This window comes from Nyctereutes procyonoides, unplaced genomic scaffold (genome assembly GCF_905146905.1).
Source record: "Nyctereutes procyonoides isolate TBG_1078 unplaced genomic scaffold, NYPRO_anot_genome, whole genome shotgun sequence".
Lineage (NCBI taxonomy): Eukaryota > Metazoa > Chordata > Mammalia > Carnivora > Canidae > Nyctereutes > Nyctereutes procyonoides.
Window position 1 is genome coordinate 4,829,956 of NW_026575040.1, and position 21,037 is coordinate 4,850,992.

The 21,037-nt window shown below is 37.4% G+C and overlaps 1 protein-coding gene across 8 annotated transcripts in view; it reads left to right on the top strand.

The window, feature by feature from the left end:
• Positions 1–21,037, top strand: part of MYO9A (myosin IXA) — a 291,269-nt gene that overhangs the window by 19,298 nt on the left and 250,934 nt on the right. The window contains exon 1 of one of the 8 annotated variants that reach the window (XM_055319696.1): positions 10,409–10,541. The exons of the other annotated variants lie outside the window; for them this stretch is intronic. The gene's annotated coding sequence lies outside the window, so the exon portion shown is untranslated. Of the gene's footprint in view, positions 1–10,408; positions 10,542–21,037 lie in introns of those variants that run through there. 8 annotated transcript variants of the gene reach the window in all.

A 21,037-nucleotide genomic window follows, 5' to 3' on the forward strand; every position in this document is an offset into this window, starting at 1 on the left:
TTATAAGGATACTAGTCTTTTTTTTTTTTTAAGATTTTATTTATTCATGAGCCCAATGTGGGACTCATTGCCAGGACCCCAGGATCATGACCTGAACTGAAGGCACACACTCAATAACTGAGCCACCCAGGCGTCCCACCAGTCTTTTTTTTTTTTTTTTTAAGATTTTATTTAATAATTTGATGGAGGGAGAGAGAACAATGGGTAGAATGGCAGGGAGAGGAAGAAACAGGCTCCCCACTGAGCAGAGAGCCTGATGTGAGGCTTGATCCCAGGATACTGGGATCATGACCTGAGCCAAAGGTAGACACTTAACCAAGTGAGCCACCCAGGTGCCCCTAAATAAGGACACCGTCTTATTGGATTTGGGTCTGATGATTTCATTTAACCCTAATTACCTCTTTAAACATCCTATCTCCAAATATAGCCACACACGGAGGTTGCAGCTTCAACATAGGAATTTTAGGGGAATACAATTTAGTCCATAATAGTAGTATAAATCCAAACAGAACAGAATAGAAGCTAAATATTGTCTAGAGAAAGCCATAGTGGAAGACTATAAGGGTGATGGTTCTAATGGATTGGTACATTAGAAAAAAATGGATTGGTACATTATTAGTTTATTTATGTCATGATAGCATATTTTACATCATTCTTTGCATATGGAAATAATGGATGCTGTTTAATGTTTTATAACTTCACTATTATAGTATCAGGGTGTCAGACTCTATACTAGGTTTTTGTGGTTTTTTTTTTGGAGGGGTTATCTAGGAGTCAGGTAAGTAGTGAAAGAGGAGGGTGCAATGGAAATACTTTCATAATCATTGTAGGGATAGAATTATAGATAAACAGAAATCAGCAAATAGTACTTGTTCCTTGCCCAGTCACAGTTGAGTGATTTAAAATTTCTTGTAAGTATGGAAATATTTACAGATAAAGATCTAAGTTCAATGTTAATTTATGCCAAGGCTATTTATTCTTAAAGATTTAGAAAATGTTTTGAATTTGAATTAAAAATTAGTTAAAAATTGTATTTGTTTTCTTCATTTGTACAGATTGAAAAGGTGGTATTCTATTATTTAATAGCATTAACACGTTTATTGGTATGTCTGTGTGCCTTATGCTTTGCTTTCCTTCTCATTTCTAATGAAGATGACAAACTATTTAGAGCATGCTTAATTTTTTATTATAGCACAGGAATGTCAGGTCATATCTAAATTTTCATTAATTTTGGATTTCAGCTTTTATGAGTAAAGGGCAGGTGATGTAAGGGTAAGTTTTTGTTAAATGCCAGTGAATAGTATTGCAAGTTAAATATCTTGTCACACAGCTTACTTTGCTTTTGGCTATCCTTTGCATAACTTTTTGGAGAGGCTTTTAATTTTAGCAGTCTGTGATATCAAATTTATATATTGTCATTGTTGGCATTTCCTGTTAGTTGGTTTCTGTTAGTAGGTACCTCAATTCGATCTGTAAAAGTTCTCAAAAAAAAAAAAAAGTTCTCCAAATTGAGGAAGATTACTGTATATCAGTGCTAGTTTGTTGTTGTTTACTTTTTGTTTGTTTATTTATTTTTTTAGTTACCTAGGGAGCTTTTGCTATAAAAATCAATGCGTTGGTGAACTATTTTTTTTAAAGGTTTTATTTATTTGAGAGACCACAAGAGAGCAAGCATGAGGAGAGGGGGGGTAGGGGCAGAGGGAGAGAGAGAAGCAGACTCCCCTCTGAGCAGGGAGCCCGACATAGGGATCCATCTTAGGACCCTGGTATTGTAACCTGAGCCAAAGGCAGATGCTTAACCGACTTAGCCACCCAGGGGTGTCCACCTTGGTGAACTATTGTTAAACATCTAATCCCAGCTTTAGTTTATATATTTGTTTCAATCAAACACATGGTTTCTGTGGCATTTCCTTTTTTTTTTTTAAAGATTTTATTTATTTATTTAGGAGAGACACACAGAGAGAGGCAGAGGGAGAAGCAGGCTCCCCTCAAGGAGCCTAATGTGGGACTTGGTCCTGGAACCCCAGGATTGTGCCTTGAGCCGAAGACAGATGCTCAACTGCTGAGCTACCCAGGTGTCCCTCTGTGACTTTTCCTAATCTAAATTTCTTTTTAAATATTTTTATGAGACTGTCATTGATAATTTAGGTTCCCTTTGAGATATGAGTAAATGTGATATGTTGGCTCTGTGGAATAAATTTACTAGAGTGGGGGTACGCTTAAATCTAATGGCTGTAGCCAGATGTATTACTTGGCTATGACTTTTTTTTTTTTAAAAGAGTTTATTTATTTATTCGTGAGAGACACACAGAGAGGCAGAGACACAGGCAGAGGGAGAAGCAGGCTCCATGGAGGGAGCCCTATGTTGGACTTGATCCTGGGACGCCAGGATCACACCTTCGCCAAGGGCAGATGCTCAACTGCTGAGCTACCCAGTGTCCCGGCTATGATTTTTTCATGTTCAGTGGACCCTTACTGCAGTGGTAGTTGGTTGAGGTAGGTACACTTTCTGATTCATCCTAGTTACAAGAGCCACTTGCATAATTTTTAGTGTCTCAGGCAAATGTTGCAAGTTGTTGATCTTGATATAAGTACCTCTTTAGAGGTAAATACAAATTCAGTGGAAGGTCACTTATTGGGTGGTTAGTAGTGGCTGAGGTTTAATTTCTGGGAACAAATGGTTTGCTGTATCTCCACAATGTCTTTTTTTTAAGATTTAATTTATTCATGAGAGAGAGAGAGAGAGAGAGGGAGGCAGAGACACAGGAGGAGGGAGAAGCAGGCTCCATGCAGGGAACCTGATGTGGGATTCCATCCCGGGTCTCCAGGATCACACCCCGGGCTGAAGGCGGCGCTAAACCGCTGAGCCACCGGGGCTGCCCTGTATCTCCACAGTGTCTTAAACACTTGTATTATTAGAGGATGATACTACAAAAATAGATCACTACCCATGAATGATTAATAATAGGAAAGATGAGATGTGTGTTTATAGGTAGGTAATGGAACACTCAGTAATAACTTATTTATCTCTCACACTAACCCCATGAGGAGATTAGGGTACATGCCTAGACTCAACTAGCTATAAACAAAAATCAGATACAGAAATGGTCACAAATGATTTCCATGGTTTCAGATCCATAAGAAATTTCTCTATCCTTGTCTGACTTCATTTGCCTTTTTTTTTCATTTGCCATTTTTTGAAATACTTTTCTTTCATGAGCCTTTATTTGTCTGATGGTTTTCCTCTGCTGAGATGTGCTGTCTAAAGCAGGGTGTTTATCCTCTTTTCTTCAGTTTCTGTATTTGAAAATAATGGAATAGTGCAGCTTAGCTCCACAAAATTGTTCTAAGATTGAATGACTTGAATGAATAGTTTGGCACATATTAAGTATTCTAAGGGTTTACCATTATTACTATTATTTCTAGTACTACTGCTATTATTACTGTGTGTTTTTATTAGTTGCTCTACTTTGACTCCCATTTCTTTTTCTGGTAGACCACTAAACATTGGTGATCCATACTAGCTTGGTCATAGCTCTTTTTCTCTACCTACAGTCTCTTTGTATGTGAGTTCATCTAGTCAGATTGCCTAAAATGTCATCTGTATGCTGATGGTTATCAGATGTGCCTTATCTCTAGCCCTTTCCTCATTTTTTTCCAGACTTGTATACCCAGTTGCATACACAATATTTTCACTTGCATATCCTGTAAATATTCTAGATTTAACATGGCCAAAGACATACTGGATCATATCCCCCCAACAACAAAAACAATATCAGTGAACATGAACAAACCTGTTTTTCTCTAGCTTTTTCCTTTTGTTATTTTATTTTAAAAATATTTTATTTATTTATTCATGAGAGTCACAGAGAGAGAGGCGCAGGGACACAGGCAGAGGGAGAAGCAGGCTCCTCGGAGGGAGTCTGATGTGGGACTCGATCCTGGATCACGGGATCATGTCCTGAGCCAAAGGCGGACGCTGAGCCACCCAGATGTTCCTCTAGCTTTCTCATTTTAATAAATAGAACAACTATTTACCTAGTTGCTTTCAGTCAGGTAAACCTAAGCGTTGTGTTTGCACCCACATTTAATCCATCAGTGAGTGCAGAATATATACCCCATCTATCCACTTCTTTCTATCCCCACTATTACTACTCTATTAAACATAATAATCCATTCTCTTTCAAGCAACTGGAGTAACCTTTTAAAAACATAAATCAGTAAAATTATTCTCTCTATATAAGCAACAAAATAAAATAACATCCAGAGACTATTACAATTAGAATAAAATTCCAGACTGTGAGGTACGATCCAACCCCTTTTCACCCCTGACCACATCTGTTTCACCATTTTCCTCTTAGAATACTTTGTTTTAGCCACAGTAACCTCCTTTCTGTTCCTCAGCCATGCCAAATTTGTTTCTGATTTAGACATTTGGCATTATCTATTCCTCTTAGCCTGAATATGTTATCATAGTTGGCTCCTTCATTTTATACAGGTTTCTCACCACCTCCCTGAGGCTTCACTGTGTGCCACCGATAACTAAAATAGCATATGTAAGCCCTCTAGTATAATGATAGACGAACTGCTGTCCACCGGCCAAATCTGGCAGGTGGCCTGTTTTTCTTCTGTCTGAGAGCTAAAAATGGTTTTTTACATTTTTAAACATTTAAGAGAGTAAAACAAATAAACAGAAACCCCGAATATGTGACAGAGGCTTTATGTGACCCATAAAGCCTAAAATAATTATTATATGGCTCTTTATAGAAAAAGACCTTATGGCTATCCAAAGTTATTTTGTTCATTTGTTTCCTTGGTGTTTTGTTTTGTTTTGTTTTGTTTGTCCTCAGAATGCTGAATTGATGAAGAGTTTTGGAACATTGATTAAATTATCTGGAATGGAGAAATTGAGCAGTTGTTAATTTATTAGGATTATTGGTAAAGAGTAGAAAAACAGGACAAATAAAAAATGTAGTAGGGATAAAGAAAGTCTGTGGGACATCTTCCAAAGTGGACAAGAAGAGATAATCTGTCGGAAGGATCTCCTGCTTACATGACTCTGAAAAGTCCCTCATAATCATTCATATGGAGGATTCAAATCTGAGTTTAAAGTATACCTGTAAAACTATTCAAATGATTAAGAGTGTGCATATCTGAAAAGCCATTAAGTACTTGAAAGATGTCATATCATGGAAAGGTATTCCATAAACAAAGTAGTAGAGTTGAAAGATACTCCTAGGCCATGCTTCTAAATAAGTGCTGAATTCTTGTTGCTCAGGCTTAAGAATGTGGAAAGTGTTGTGGAGTCTCAGGATTTTGATGGACTTTTTATATTTTACAGTCATTGAGCATATATCTATCTTGTCAACAGTACTTGAAAATATGTGGACATTTATGAAGTTTGTGAGTGGATCAACCCATAGATGAACTCCCCAAGTCTCAGATTCTTATTGAAAGTTAATGGAAGAAGTGCTCAAAAGAAGATTATCTTGAAATAACTGAAGGAATAAAAATTTATGAATGTGTAAATTAAGAAAAAGAAGTCTCTTTGCTTTGTTCTTATGTTTACTGCTGGGTATAAATAATAAATGTTCCTATTGTCTTGCGTGTTTCTGCTGTCTTATCACTATTTTTCCCAGCTCTCTCTTCTACTTCAACAGCTTGATAATTGGTTTATCACAAATTATATAATTGCTTATGAATCTCTTTTATTGATTCTATTGATAGTGGCTATCTTGAGGTAAAACCCTTTGTAATAGAGTTTCACATTTTTTGAGTTTCTGCTAGGTACCGAACATTGTGTTGCATATGTAAAGACAAATAAATACTCTGTTTAAGGAGCATCTGGGTGGCTCTGTCAGTTAAGCGTGTGACCCTTGATTTCGGCTCAGGTCATGATGTCAGGGTTGTGAGATAGAGCCCTACTTTGGACTCTGTGATGGGTGTGGTGCCTGCTTGAGATTCTCTGTCTTCCTCTCCCTCTGCTCCTTCCCTACCTCTTAAAAAAAAAAAAAACACCTCTGTTTCAACAAGATATGGACTAGTAGTGGAGACTGGCAAAGGTGGACTAAACAGTTGATATAGTTTTGGAGTTCAGTGGCAAGATTAAGTTTAGACATCATTATTGCAATGAAGCCTTCCTTTGGACTCCATTTTGCCTCCTAGTTTCCCTTTATTATTTACCAGTTCCTATGCTAAAGAAAACTTCTCTTGAGCTGTAGTGGGGTCAGAAGATTTGATCTCTGCTCTATAAAAGCTTATGATTTCATAGAAGAAATATGACATGTACTGTATCATCTATAACATGAAGCAGTTTATGAAAGGCAAAGTAGCATAATGTTTAGGAATCTGAATTCTAGGGCTAGACCACTGAGGTCCAAATCTTGGCTTTGCCATTTAACTGGCCTATAACCTGACACAAGTGGCAATCTCCATATGCTTTGGTTTCTTGATTTGTAAAATAAGCATCATAATATACATTTGACTAGGATTGTTATGAGGGTTAAATGATTTAAACACATAGTAGAGTTAAATGAGTGTGTTGCTATTGTTATTGTCATCATCATGTTTCTTATTTGTGTTAAGTGTGGTATATTGGGTATGAAATTGGGGCCTGGTTTCTTTTTTTTTTTTTTTTAAGATTTTATTTATTTATTCATGAGAAACACAAAGAGGCAGAGACATAGGCAGAGGGAGAAGCGGGCCTCCCTGCAGAGCAGGGACCCTGGTCTGGGGCTCCATCCTAGAACCTGGGACCAAGACCTGAGCTGAATGAAGGTAGACACTCAAATGATTGAGCCACCCAGACTCCCCAGAAGAATTATATTTCTTAAAGCTGTGAATGAAAATGTCACCGACTTAAAAGAAGTGAAATGCTGCTGAGATGTAGCACGTTCTGGAGCTTATAGGAACCATTAAATGTGTTCACTTAATACATTAATTATTTAGAGATTGAGAGCCTAGGGAGAAAGCTGTTTGAAGTACAGTTTTCTTTCTGTAAGGACTGTGGAAGGGTAATTTGATAGTCTTGTAGACAAATATCATTGAGCTAGTAAAATGAAATCTCAATAAATGACCTAGAAAGTATCATGTATAGCTTTTTTTCTAATTACAGATAGAATTTTTGTATTTTCATTAAGAAGTCTAAAGAATTGTAGGATTCTTCTGTCAAACTTTGCATTGTACAATAATTATGAGTAAACTTGTGAGGTTTTTCTGCAGAGTAGAAAATTTGTTGCGTAAAACAATATAAAAAATTTTTGTAGCCTTTGAAGATTTTTATTAGAATGAGTAAACATTTTGAAGCTTCTGGAATTTTAATAAATTAAGTGGATTAAAAGCACAGAAATGTCATAATTACACCATCCATATTATATTGGTGTATTAAAAAACCTAGAGATCTGTCTTGTAGAGATTTTAAATTGTTTAAGATTCATGTTTTGGTTGTAGTTTAGTCTCCCCATGGTGTTCCGGTGGAATGGCAAATGGTCAGTGTATTTGGAAACTGTTAATATAATCCAAGGATTACATAATCCTTGGATATAATAATCTTTGGGTTAATATTTAAACTAGATGCTTATATACTTTACCCAGGTATTTATTGTAAAGTATAATTTTGAGACATTCTTAAGTTATACAGTAGTAATTGTAATACTGGACTAATAATATTTATAACTCGGAATACCACTTTAGCTTCAAATAACCAATCTCATTAGTTATGCTAAAATTTTTCTTTTTTTTTAAAAATTGAGGTATACAGTAAAGTGCATGCCCTCACTTTTAACAGTTTATTTTTTTATTTTATTTATTTATTTTTATTTTTATTTATTTATGATAGTCACAGAGAGAGAGAGAGAGAGAGAGAGAGAGAGAGAGAGAGAGAGAGGCAGAGACACAGGCAGAGGAAGAAGCAGGCTCCATGCACCGGGAGCCTGACGTGGGACTCAATCCCGGGTCTCCAGGATCGCGCCCTGGGCCAAAGGCAGGCGCCAAACCGCTGCGCCACCCAGGGATCCCTTTTAACAGTTTAAAAATTATGTATATACCTGCTTATCCACCACTCAGATTAAGATAAGGACTGTTTATAAAATTCCACTAGGCTTCATTTTGTGCTCTGCCTCTCTCTCTCTCTACAGGGAACCAGGCTTCTGAGGTTTATAACCATAGATTTATTTTGTCTGTGAACTTCATATAAATTGGATAACTTAGTTAATATCTCTTTGGCTTTTTTCACTCAGCATTATGTCACTGATATTTATGTTGTGTATATCAGCAATTTGTTCTTTTTTAATGCTCTATTCCATTTATTAATTTTATTGTTGATGCAATTTTGAATGTTTTTATTTTTTGGCTATTTTATGAATTAAGCGGCAATGAACATTCTCCTATATAGCTTTAGTGGACATAGGTCATTTTGGTGGAGGTTTGGTAGTTTCCCATTGTGATTTTTTAAAAAATTATTATTCTTTCTAAGATTTTGTTTATTTCAGAGAGAGAGCGAGCAACTATGAACAGGGGGAAGGGCAGAGGGAGAAGGAGACTCCCAGCTGAGCAAAGAGCCAGGAGCCAGGAGCCAGAGCCTCAGCTCTGGAGCTGGAGCAGGATGATCTGGCTCCATTCCAGGACTCTGGAATCATGATCTGAGTGGAAGGCAGATGCTTACCTGACTGAGCCACATAGGCGCCCCCATATTGTGATTTTGATTTGCATTTCTCAGATGACTAATGATAATGTATTTGTCAACTAATACTGCTAAACAAACAACTTGAAAATTGCCAGTGGTGTACAACAATAAGTATTTATTCGTTGGTCATGATTTTGTGGGTCAGCTGGCAAAGCTCTGTTTATATATCTCATCTTCCTACTGGGACTAATAGGCTAGAAAATGCATGTTCTCATAGTGGTGGCACAAATGCAAGAAAGCATAGCTAACTGGGCAAGCATACTTTGAGACCTTGTTTACATCATGTCTGTTGACCTCCCACTCTCTAAATTAAATCCTCTTGTTTAGCCCAGTTCAAGGGATGAGGAGGTATACTCTATTGGACTTGAGGATATGTAGTGGATATTTTTGAACAATAGGCTAATCCACAGATGTTGAATTATTTTTCATTTCTTTATTGGCCATTTGGATATCCTCTTTTCTTTTCTTTTTTTTTTTAAGATTTTATTTATTTATTCATGAGAGACACAGAGAGAGGGTGGTAGAGACACAGACACAGGCAGAGGGAGAAGCAGGCCCCAGGCAGGGAGCCTGACGCGGGACTCGATCCCGGGTCCCCAGGATCACGCCCTGGGCCAAAGGTGGCGCTAAACTGCTGAGCCACCAGGGCTGCCCCAAAACCTCTTTTCTTAAGAGCCATCTTCCATATATATTGTTAGGCACTGTATCAGCAACAGTTGATTAACTGCTTAGGAAAGAAGTTTGATTACTTGCTCATTTTAATTTTTTATTATTTTTTTTAAAGATTTTGTTTTTAAGTAATCTCTACACCCAACATGGGGCTCGAACTAACACCCCAAGGTCAAGTATTGCATGCTTTATCAATTGAGCTAGCCAGGTGTCCCCATTTGCTCATTTTTAAAGCCAGACATTGTCAAATTCTTGTTGAAAACAGCTCTTACAGGAAGTCAAAGAAGAAAATAGATGAGAAAGTAGGAAAAGGGGGGAAAAAGCTGTTAATAAAATGCCTTAAGTAATAAAAATGATTTCTGAAATACATGAATTACTGCATATGTGAATTTGTTTATTTCAACAAATTTTTTTTTTTTTTTTAGCTGTGGATACCTATGATGAAAAAAAAAAGACAAGTCTTTTACCTTTTAGTGGGGAAGTCTTCCAGTAGATTAAAAACCCAAATAAATAGTAATATAATTCTAAGTAGTGTATCAGTTTCCCTGATTAAAAATAAATCAGGATAAGGAGAATAGAGTGAGGAAAGAGGGTTATTTTAGATAGGGTAGTAAAAAAAATCCTCTCTGAGGAGTTGGCATTTGAGCAGAGACCTCAGTGAATGAAAGAAGGTCCAGGTAGAGGGGATAGGAAGGAAGTGTAAAGGTCCTAAAGCAGGAATAAACTTAAATTCAGAAAAAGACCAGTGAGGGTGGAATGGAGTGGAGTGAGGGAAAGATGAAGTTAGGCCACAGTAAGAGGTTATAATTTTATTTAACTATGTTATGGAGAACCATTGAAGTCTTTGATAAGAGGGTAACATGATCTGTCTTTAAAAAGGATGTCACCCACACCCCCTCCCCGCCCTGTTGACTATAAAATAGACTAGTGGAGCAATGATAGATATGGAATGGCAAATGATTAGATTTCAGGTGTTTTTATTTATTTATTTATTTATTTATTTATTTATTTATTTATTTAATTTTTTATGATAGTCACACAGAGAGAGAGGCAGAGACACAGGCAGAGGGAGAAGCAGGCTCCATGCACCAGGAGCCCGACGTGGGACTCGATCCCGGGTCTCCAGGATCGCACCCTGGGCCAAAGGCAGGCGCTAAACCTCTGTGCCACCCAGGGATCCCCATTTCAGGTATATTTTAAAGGCAGACCAATAATACTTATTGTTGGATTGGATATTGAGGAACTCTTTTATGGGGAAGTTTAGAAAACATTAAAAAATTTTTTTTTGGAAAAAAAATTAAAAATATTTATTTATTTATTCATGAGACAGAGAGAGGCAGAGACACAGGCAGAGGGAGAAGCAGGCTCCTTGCAGGGAGCCTGATGCAGGACTCAATCCTAGGATCCCTGGATCACGACCTGCGCCGAAGGCAGATGCTCAACCGCTGAGCCACCCAGGCATCCCGGAAAAATTTTTAAATAATAAGTTAGCCCTGGTAGGTTAACTGCTATTGTTAAATGACTCAAAAATCAGTGACTCAACACAATAAAATTTTATTTTTTATTTATATTACCGTCCAATGTAGATGGATGGGGATGAGGTGATGGTGAGCACTCTTCTCCATGTGGTCTAGGGACTCAAGGTTCTTCCATCTAGTGGCTCTGTATCCCATAGGACCTTAGACCTTTTCCCTGGAACTTTTCCATTTTCTAGCAGACAAGGAAAAACAGTCCCTCCTCCCATTTTTAAGGGGCTCTTATTGGTTCAGCCTAAAGGGATGTACATCACTCCTGCCCACATACCATTGGCTAAGGATTCACTTGGATGGTCCCATATAATAAACTGCAAGGAAAGTTGGGAAATACAGTCTAGCTGTGTGCCCAGGGAGAGGAGGAAATCAGTTTGTAAAAAGGTATTTGGAGACTTTTGAAAAAAATTTTATTCTAAAATACATAGTTTGCAAAATAAAAATACATATCTAAAGAAGTTACATATTTATAAATTTAAAGTACTAAAAATGAAGAAATGTGAATCTTAGCTCTTAAATGCCACTTTCTCAGTTATTTTTGTAAAATAAGTTCAAAATGTTTAATAGTACTGTCCTCATATTTACAGCTGTATACAAATCAGTATTATTTTCTCAAATGGACCCTGCCTTGATAGTAGAATGTTTTCCTTTAATATATACTGGTGAGATTTTAGCTTTGAGTTATTTTCTCTATAGTGAAGCTAGATTTTTATTTTTTAGACACGAATTTGCCTTTTATTCTTCTACCCTCTTGTTACTGAATGATAATATATAATCTTACTACTATTCATAAGTAGATCCTTACGATAAAGCAAATGTGAAGAGAATGGATATGTCTTTTTTTCTTCTTGGAAATAACTTTGAGAATTTGGTAAAGAATAAAAGCAACCATAAGGATTTTTGAAAATTAAATTTTATTAGCAGTTACAAAATATGGCATTAAAAATCTTGTTTTTTTTTATCTTTTTAACTGAACTTCTAATTTAAAGGAAACTCTGTATTCCTTCTGTTTTCTTTCTTCACCACAGTTTTCCTCTATAATTAGTCTCTTCTAACTCAGTCCAGTGAATAACAGCATAAGCTGGCCTATTCTGAACCACACCCTACCAGCCACAGCAACTGTCTCACCGCATTGTTTCCCTCTGTTAGCCTATACTTTTGAAATAACTACTTTGGGATAGGGGAAAAAAAGTATTAAATAATTTTCTTTATGACAGAGACAGCAATGTGTAATTGCTATATAAGTGCTAGTAATGTGCTTTATTCTTTATATGGATCATTTATTTTATTTTCCCAATCAGTCATTTATCCATAATCTTTTTATCTGGATGCCATCTTTATCATAAGGTAAATTTTTATAGACTTTTTTGCGCTTTAAGCCCTAATTTGCTAATTTGAAAGGTATTAGTTTGTTCCTTGTCTCAGAGATTTTTTTTTTGTCTCAGAGATTTTCTATTCAACTCAAATGTTCAAATGCACATCAGACTTATTTTTGTTGAAAATTATAAATGGGAATTTTGAAGATTATTCAAAAGTCTAATTTTTTGTCCTTTTTTTAAAATTTTTATTTTATTTATTTATTTATGATAGGCACACAGTGAGAGAGAGAGAGGCAGAGACACAGGCAGAGGGAGAAGCAGGCTCCATGCACCGGGAGCCCGACGTGGGATTCGATCCCGGGTCTCCAGGATCGCGCCCTGGGCCAAAGGCAGGCGCTAAACCACTGCGCCACCCAGGGATCCCTTTTTTGTCGTTTTTATATATGTTTGCCTTTATATACAATTTTATATTTTAAGTTTTTTCATTTGTACAATATATTGTACATCCCATGCCATCTTTCTGCATGCCTGACGTTACAAATATCCTTCAACACCATCCAAATCTGTTTTTTATCCAATTTTTAGTTTGGATAGTGAATTTGGTACTGCCCTGTTGGAATCTATTTGGTTTCCTAAACTTGGAAACCAAATAGCATGATTGTGAAGAAAGTATCAAAAAGTTTATTCAAATATATTTGGTTCCTGAGTATAGACTGTGGAATTTTTAGATATCAGGAATTTGGTTAATAAGGGATAACCATATTGTCAAAGGGTATTGCATTGAGATGTACCTATTGTAGTGAGTTCCTCTGATTGCAGAGAACAGAAACCCAACTCAAAGTGGCTCAGGGTAAAAGGAATTGAATGTCACACTTAACTCCACCACTTAACAAGGAAGTTCAGTGGTGGAGTTTATTTGAGGCACAGCTTTATTCATGGGCCCAAACAATGTTAAGGCTTTGCTTTATGTATTCATTCATTTTATTTCCTTTTACCACATAGAGGTTCTGTGCATTCAGGAAAGTTGGCTGTGAACAGTTCTAGATATACATCTTTCCAGATAATTAGCGCAGTAGAAAAGAAAATGCTTCTTTCCTAATAGTTGCAGCAAAATTCTAGGATGGAATTTCAGTGAACAACCACTGTTGCCAGGGGGAATGCAGTAAACTAACTAGCTGGGCCTGGGGCAGGACTAATATCACCCTTTCCCCCCTAACTGGGAGATGAGGTCAGTTCATTGAAACTGGTCAAATGACAATGGGGTAGTCATTTGGTAGTAGTTCTTCAAAGGCAAACATAGTACTGTACTTTCACTAGAAGAAGGGCCATGTACCAAAGTTATAGTATAACTAATTTCTTCCATCACCTTTTCTTGTCACTTAGAGCTGAAAGCATTTTTTTTTTTTAAGATTTTTATTTATTTATTCATGAGAGACAGAGAGGCAAAGGGAGAAGCAGGCTCCATGCAGGGAGCCTGATGTGTGGGATTGGATCCCAGGACTCCAGGATCACTCCCTGGGTTGAAGGCAGGCGCTTAACTGCTGAGCTACCCAGGTGTCCCATCACCTTTTCTTTAATTGAAATACTACAAAATGTGTTTTCCTTCAGCACCCAATTTGATTTTTACTTGGCATTGACCTACAATAGGTAAAGTTGGGCTCCTGTATACTCTCCTGTATACTCTCTAGTGATGAAGATCATCTAACATTGCATTTTTGTCACATCTTACCCAAAAAGCTTTTTCTTAACCTTTTTTTCCAAAAATTCTTGGAGAGAAAGAAAAAGTGTTCTGAGAGAGCCACCTGTGGACCTTTGACTTAAATCTCATTTAGCCTTGCTTAGCAAAGAACCTTGGCGCATCAGATAGACTTTCATTTTCTTAAGTTTTCAGTTTCTGCTTCTCCACTTGATTCTATTTATAGAATAAAGCCATGCTCCCAAGCCTTCTAACTAGTAAATGATTCACTTGTACTTTTTTTTTTCTCTAAAGATTTTATTTATTTATTTGAGAGGGAGAGCAAGTGGGGGAAAGAGCAGAGCTCTGGAGAAGGGACAAGCAGACTCTGCTGAGCTTGGTCAGAGCCTGATGTGGGGCTCAGTCTCATGACCCTGAGATCATGACCTGAGCCAAAATCAAAGAGAGTTGGTTGCTTAACCGACTGAGCCACCCAGGTGCTTCTTACTCATATTTCTCCTTTTTTTCCCCCTTAATAGCTGATTTGACCATCATCCATCATCCACTAGTTTACTTACTTGCCAATCTATCTTCTGCCACTCTTTTCTTAACCTCTTACTTCCTACTTTTCAGTCACCAACAATATCCAGAGACCTTTGACTCAGGCTTAAACCTAGAATTACAGTATTTAAGGGCTAAAAGAGACCTAAGAGATACTTAACTTAGCTTCCCTTTTTTAATTTTGCTCCATGTGATTTTGATTATACCAACTTTTTTTGGGTCTAGAATTGACATGGTATACATGAGTATCTTTGTATTATAGGTATTTGTCTATTGAAAATAGCAGATAGTTGGACTTTAAAAATCTGTTGGCAGTCTTTTAACTGGAACATTTACATTTAATATAGTTACTGATATATGTAGTTTGCTTTCCATTTGTTCCATCTGTTCTAACTCTCTCTGGGACCTCCTTCCTTTCTTGCCTTCTTTTGGATTATTGTTTAATCATTCCATTGTTTTTTTCACACTGTTAACTGGGAAGTTATACTTTTTTCTTTTCTTTCTTTTTTTTTTTTTTTTTAGTGGTAATACTAGAATAGGGGTCAGCAACCTTTTTCTTTTAAGGACCACATAGTAAACATTTTTGGCTTTGTGGACCATATGGTCTTTGTCACTGTAGTACAAAAGCATCCGAAGATAACAGGTAATGATATAAATTACAGATAGAGGATTAGGTAAAGTCATCTAGGTAGAAGAGCACGGGGTTGGGATCAGAAACTAGGAGAACATTTTTTTTTTTTTTTTTGAAAGTGAGGTCATGGAAAAGGAGCTCTGAGAATGAGTCAGAAAAAGAGTGAGCCTATCAGGAAGATTACAAGAAAAATAATTGTCATGTGAGGACAGTTTCAAGAATGAGAAGATGGCTTTCTAGGTCAAATGCAATGGTGTGGCATGTTAAGATGAGGATTCAGAAGAAGCCTTTGGCTTTGGCAACTGTATGGGAATTGGTGACATTTTCAAAGAATATTGATAGCACTTGCCATGTGTGAAGAGTGGTAAAAGAGTGAAGAGTAGAAATACAAACCATTGATTTTCAAATATTTTTTGGAACAGCAACAACAGAACTGCATAGATTTCCCAACCTCAGATCCATTATTGAGCTTAGAAATGTATATTTTTAAAACATTGCCCAGATGATTTAGATAAACTCTAATGGCTTGCCATCAAGATGTATTTGTGAGTGATATTTTGAGGCAGCCCCTCTTTTCCAAACACCAGCAATGATTGATAAAAGCAAAAAGAGAAAACCAAATTGACGAATGGGGTACAAAAATGATAAGCATTTCTGTTTCTGAAAAGTAGTAGAACACAGAACAGTGAGTAGGGCTGTGGCTCAGACCAGGAAGGTAAAGCAGCTAAGGTTTGGGTTTCTTTGAGGTAGTGGGGGATGTTGTTGGAATTGGGCTCATTGTTGGAAACCATGGGCCAGGATGTATAGGGATCTTCTGTTAAAAAAGATATTTCTGAATTTAGTTCTAGGGCTTGCCCTATTGTATACCTTTAGAAATCAGACTATAGTTATGCAGTGCATCTACTGGAGTAATGCAGGGCCTATCATGCTTAGCAGTAAGCAGCAGCTTTGCTACTGACTGCTGCCAGAATCCACAGTTTATAAGAAGCCTTCTTAAACCTGGGGTTTCAGGGGAACACAAACAGCTTTCAACAAGGAACCTGCCATCTCAGTGCATACCATCAGTGTTAGTGTAGGACAGATCTGCTGATTTGAACAGACCAGCGTAAGAAAAATACTTATGAGGTAGCTGGGGAAATTGAATACTGACCAATGATGTTAAACATTGTTAATTTTTAAACGTATGATTAACGATATTGTGGTTATGTTAAAAAAAAAGTAGTAAATGGTAGATTCTCAAATACATGAAAATTTCTATCAAAGTAAATCTTTCAAAAAGAAAGTAAATCTAAGTTTTCAAACACATTAAGCCATCTATCTAATGCTGAGAATATGAAATAAAATAAGAAGAGCAGTTTACTCTGGATGACATTGAATACTAGTCTGAAAAATATCAAATTTTATATTTAGTATTTTCAAGGAGATGAGTAATATCCCTTAAATTAAAACAATTATGGCATTTAAGGTAGAAAAAAGATCAGGTGGACATGAAATAACAAACTTCCTAAGTGAATGGCATAATGTTGATAAATGGAAAATCAGTAGGATGTCTGTTTTCTAGTATTTATGAAATCAGTGTAGTGTCAATCAAAATGTCAGAAGATTTTTTCATGGTAGTGGATGTGTTTATCTTAGAATTCTTATGGTAAAACTCAAAGTACATTAAAGAACAAATTGAAGTGATAAGCCTTCCAGATATCAAAACTTATTATAAAGCTATAATAATTAAGATAGGTTCAGGGATGGACAGATAGATTAGTGGAAGAGAATACAGAACCCAGAGCACATTGATTTTTATATGGAATTTGCTACATGACAAAGGTGGCATTATAAATCAGAGGGGAAAGATTGGACTCTTTTATTGTGGTACTGATTAGATTGCTAATCTGAATTGGCATGAAAACAAGAGTCCTATGAAAATTCTATATAGATTAAATACATAGATGAGAAAAGAATAACTTAGGCCTTTTATTTTATTTTTAATTTTTAAATATTTTTTTAAAGATTTTACTTATTTGACAGGAGAGAGTACAAGCAGGGGAGCTGCAGAGGGAGAGGGAGAAGCAGGCTCCCAGGGAGCCCAATGTGGGGCTTCATGCAGGGCTCAATGTGGGGCTCAATCCCAGGACCCTGAGATCATGACCTTAGCTGAAGGCAGACCCTAATCTGACTGAGCTACCCGGGTGCCCCAAACTTTGAAGAAAATACAGGATGATAACTTTATGTCCTCAGGATGAAGAGGGATTTTTAAAAAGTAGCAGGAGATAATGCTATGTAGGCATTAGAGCCAGACTGCCTGCTCCATATCTCAGCTTTATCATTCTGGTTATGACTTTAGGCAAGTTATGTAATCTTTCTGTGTTTTCTAATTTATAAAATGAGGAGGATGATGGTAAAAAAAACCCTCAGAGGGATGCCTGGGTGCTCAGTCAGTGGGTGTCCAACTCTTGATTTCAGCTCGGGTCATGATCTCAGGGTCATGGGATTAAGCCCCAAGTTGGGCTCTGCACTGAGTGTGGAGCCTGCTTGGGATGCATTCACTTTCTCTTCCTCTCCCTTGCCTCCCTCCACTTGAGCTCTCTCTCTCTCTCTCTCTCTCTCTCTCACATGTGTGCATGAGCATGTACCCTCTCAAAACAACAGAAAGCCCTCAGAAATAAAATGTGAAATAATTAGAAAAAATTATTGGTACAAATAAACATATAATAAGAATTAACTGCAATTATTGTTACTGTAATTTATTAAAGAAGAAATCATAACCTGTAAAGGCTTGATAAATATGACTGTTAAAAACAAAAACTTCTCTGCAACAAAAGGTATTTATTATAAACAAAATAGAAAGGTAAGGCACTGATTGGTAGGAGATATTTGTCACACATTTAACTGACGATTAATATCCAGGATATATGAAAAACTCTTTCAAACCAATAAAGGTAAGGTAACTCAGAAAATGGAAATGAATAAGCAACATAGTCCAAATGGCAAATGATAGGATAAATGTTGCGCTTCTCACTCTGGTAATCAGGGAAATGCAAATTAAAGTAATGGGATACCTTTTTGCACTTACATTGGCAGAAACTGAAGTCTGATGATACTAACTTTTATTGGTATGGAGGCAGAGAAACATGAGTGCTTTCTGCATTAGCTGTGAAATGGTTGGGACAACTACTTTGGAGAATATTTTCTTAATACCTAGTAAAGTTGAAGATACTTAAAACCCAGCAATTCCACTCCTAGGTATAAAGCCCAGAAAAGGCATATGAAAACTGTAAGATTGTTGTAATATTGTAATATTGTAAATATTCTAAGTGTTCACTAGAAGAACAGTATATTGATAAATTGTGGTCTAATCATATAGTGGGATTAAAAAAATAGTCTATTTTTTAGAGCAGTTTTAGGTTAGGTTCATAGCAAATTTGAACAGAAGATTCAGACCCCCTGCCTGCCCCCACACATGCATAGCCTCCCCCATTATTAATCCCCCCACCCTGTGGTACATTTATTACAGTTAATGAACCTACATACAGTAGCATATTATTTGGCAGTTAATGAACTTTTACATGCATCAGTTTTTTAAAACTTAAAAAAATGAAATAGTGCTGTTTATTATTTATGGAGACTCACATATGTAATAAAAATGTAGAAACATTTATGGGAATAATACCAAGCTCAGGATAGTGGTTATCTCTGTAGAGCAAAAGAAGGAGCTTTAACTATATCTCTAATATTTTGTTTATAAACCAATCTGGAGTCGTTACAGCAGTTTTCAACTTCTTGCATTGGGTGGTAGATATATGATTGCTTTTTTAAAAAAATTAGTTTCAGAGGTAGAATTTAGTGATTCATCAGTTGCATGGAACACCCAAGTGCTTATTAATCAAGAGCCCTCCTTAATCCCCATCACTTGATTATCCCTCCCCCCCCACCTCCCTTCAATAACCCTGTTTGTTTCCTAGAGTTTAACATCTCTTATGTTTTGCCTCTCTCAATTTTCTTTCTTTCTTTCTTTCTTTCTTTCTTTCTTTCTTTCTTTCTTTCTTTCTTTTTTTTTTTTTTAAAGATTTTATTTATTTATTCACGAGAGACACAATGAGAGGCAGGCTTCATGCGGAGAGCCGATGCGGGACTTGATCCGGGGACTCCAGGATCACACCCTGAGCCAAAGGCAGACGCTCAACCACTGAGCCAACCAGGCGTCCCTCTCTCTCAATTTTCATCTTATTTTTCCTCCCCTTCTTTGTTCATCTGTTTTGTTTCTTAAATTCCACGTATGAGTGAAATCATATGGTATTTCTTTCTCTGACTTATTTCACTTATCATAATACCCTCTAGTTCCATCCATGTCATTGCAAATGGCAATATTTCATTTTTTTAAAAGATTTATTTATTTGAGAGAGAGTGAGTGAGCACTAGTGGGAGGAGGGTCAGGGGGAGAGGGACAAGTAGACTCCCTACTGAGCAGGGAGCGCCACTTGAGCCCGATCCCAGGACTTTGGGATCATGACCTGAGCTGAAGGCAGACACTTTTTTTTGTTTTAAAGATTTTATTTATTTATTCATGAGAGAGGCAGAGACAATAGGTAAAGGGAGAGGCAGGCTCCCTATGGGGAGGCCAATGCGGGGCTCTATCCCAGGACCCTGGAATCATGACCTGAGCCAAAGGTAGACACTCAACCACTGAACCACCCAAGTGCCCCTGTTTTTTTTTTTTTTAATTTTATTTATTTGAGAGAGAGAGCATAAACAGGGGGAGGGGCAGAGGGAGAGGGTGAAGGAGAGAGAGACAAGTACACTCCCTGCTGAGCAGGGAGCCTGACTCAGGGCTCGATCCTAGGACCCTGAGATCATGACCTGAGCTGAGATCAAGAGTCAGATACTTAACTGACTAGGCCATCCCAGGTGTCCCTGAAGGCAGACACTTAACTGACTAAGCCCCTGGCTGCCCCAAGATTTCATTCTTTTTGATATATAATATTCCATTGTATACATATACCACATCTTTATCCATTTATTTTTTTTTAAGATTTTATTTGTTTATTCATGAGAGACACACAGAGAGGCAGAGACACAGGCAGAGGGAGAAACAGGCTCCATGCAAGGAGCCCAATGTGGGACTTGATCCCGGGATTCCAGGATCACGCCCTGGGCCAAAGGCAGGAGCTAAACCTCTGAGCCACCCATGGATCCCCTCCATTCATCTTTTTTTTTTTTTATTTGATAGTCACAGAGAGAGAGAGAGAGAGAGAGAGAGAGAGAGAGAGAGAGAGAAAGAGGCAGAGACACAGGCAGAGGGAGAAGCAGGCTCCATGCATTGGGAGCCCGACGTGGGACTCGATCCCGGGTCTCCAGGATCGCGCCCTGGGCCAAAGGCAGGCGCTAAACCGCTGCGCCACCCAGGGATCCCCTCCATTCATCTTTTGATGAACATCTGGACTCTTGTCATATTTTGGCTATTGTGGACATTGCTCTTATAAACATTGGTGTGCATGTGCCCCTTCAAGTCACCATGTTTGTATCCTTTGGATAAATGCCTAGAAGTACAAGTGCTAGGTGGTAGGGTAGCTCTATTTTAAACTTTTTTAAAAAAATATTTTATTCATTCATTCATTCATTCATTCATTCATTCATGAGAGACACAGAGAAAGGCAGAGACATAGGCAGAGAGAGAAACAGGCTCCTCACAGGGAGCCCGATGTAGACTCGATCTCCAGACCCCAGGATCATGCCCTGAGCTGAAGGCAGGCACTCAACCACTGAGCCACCCAGGTGTCTCCATTTTTAACTTTTTGAGGAACCTCCATACTGTTTTCCAGAGTGGCTGCACCAGTTCGCATTCCCACCAACAGTGTAGGAAAGCTCCACTCTGCATCCTCGCCAACATCTCGTTTCCTGAGTTGTTCATTTTAGCCATTCTGACTAGTATGACGTGGTATCTCATTGTGGTTTTGTTTTGTATTTCTCTGATATCCA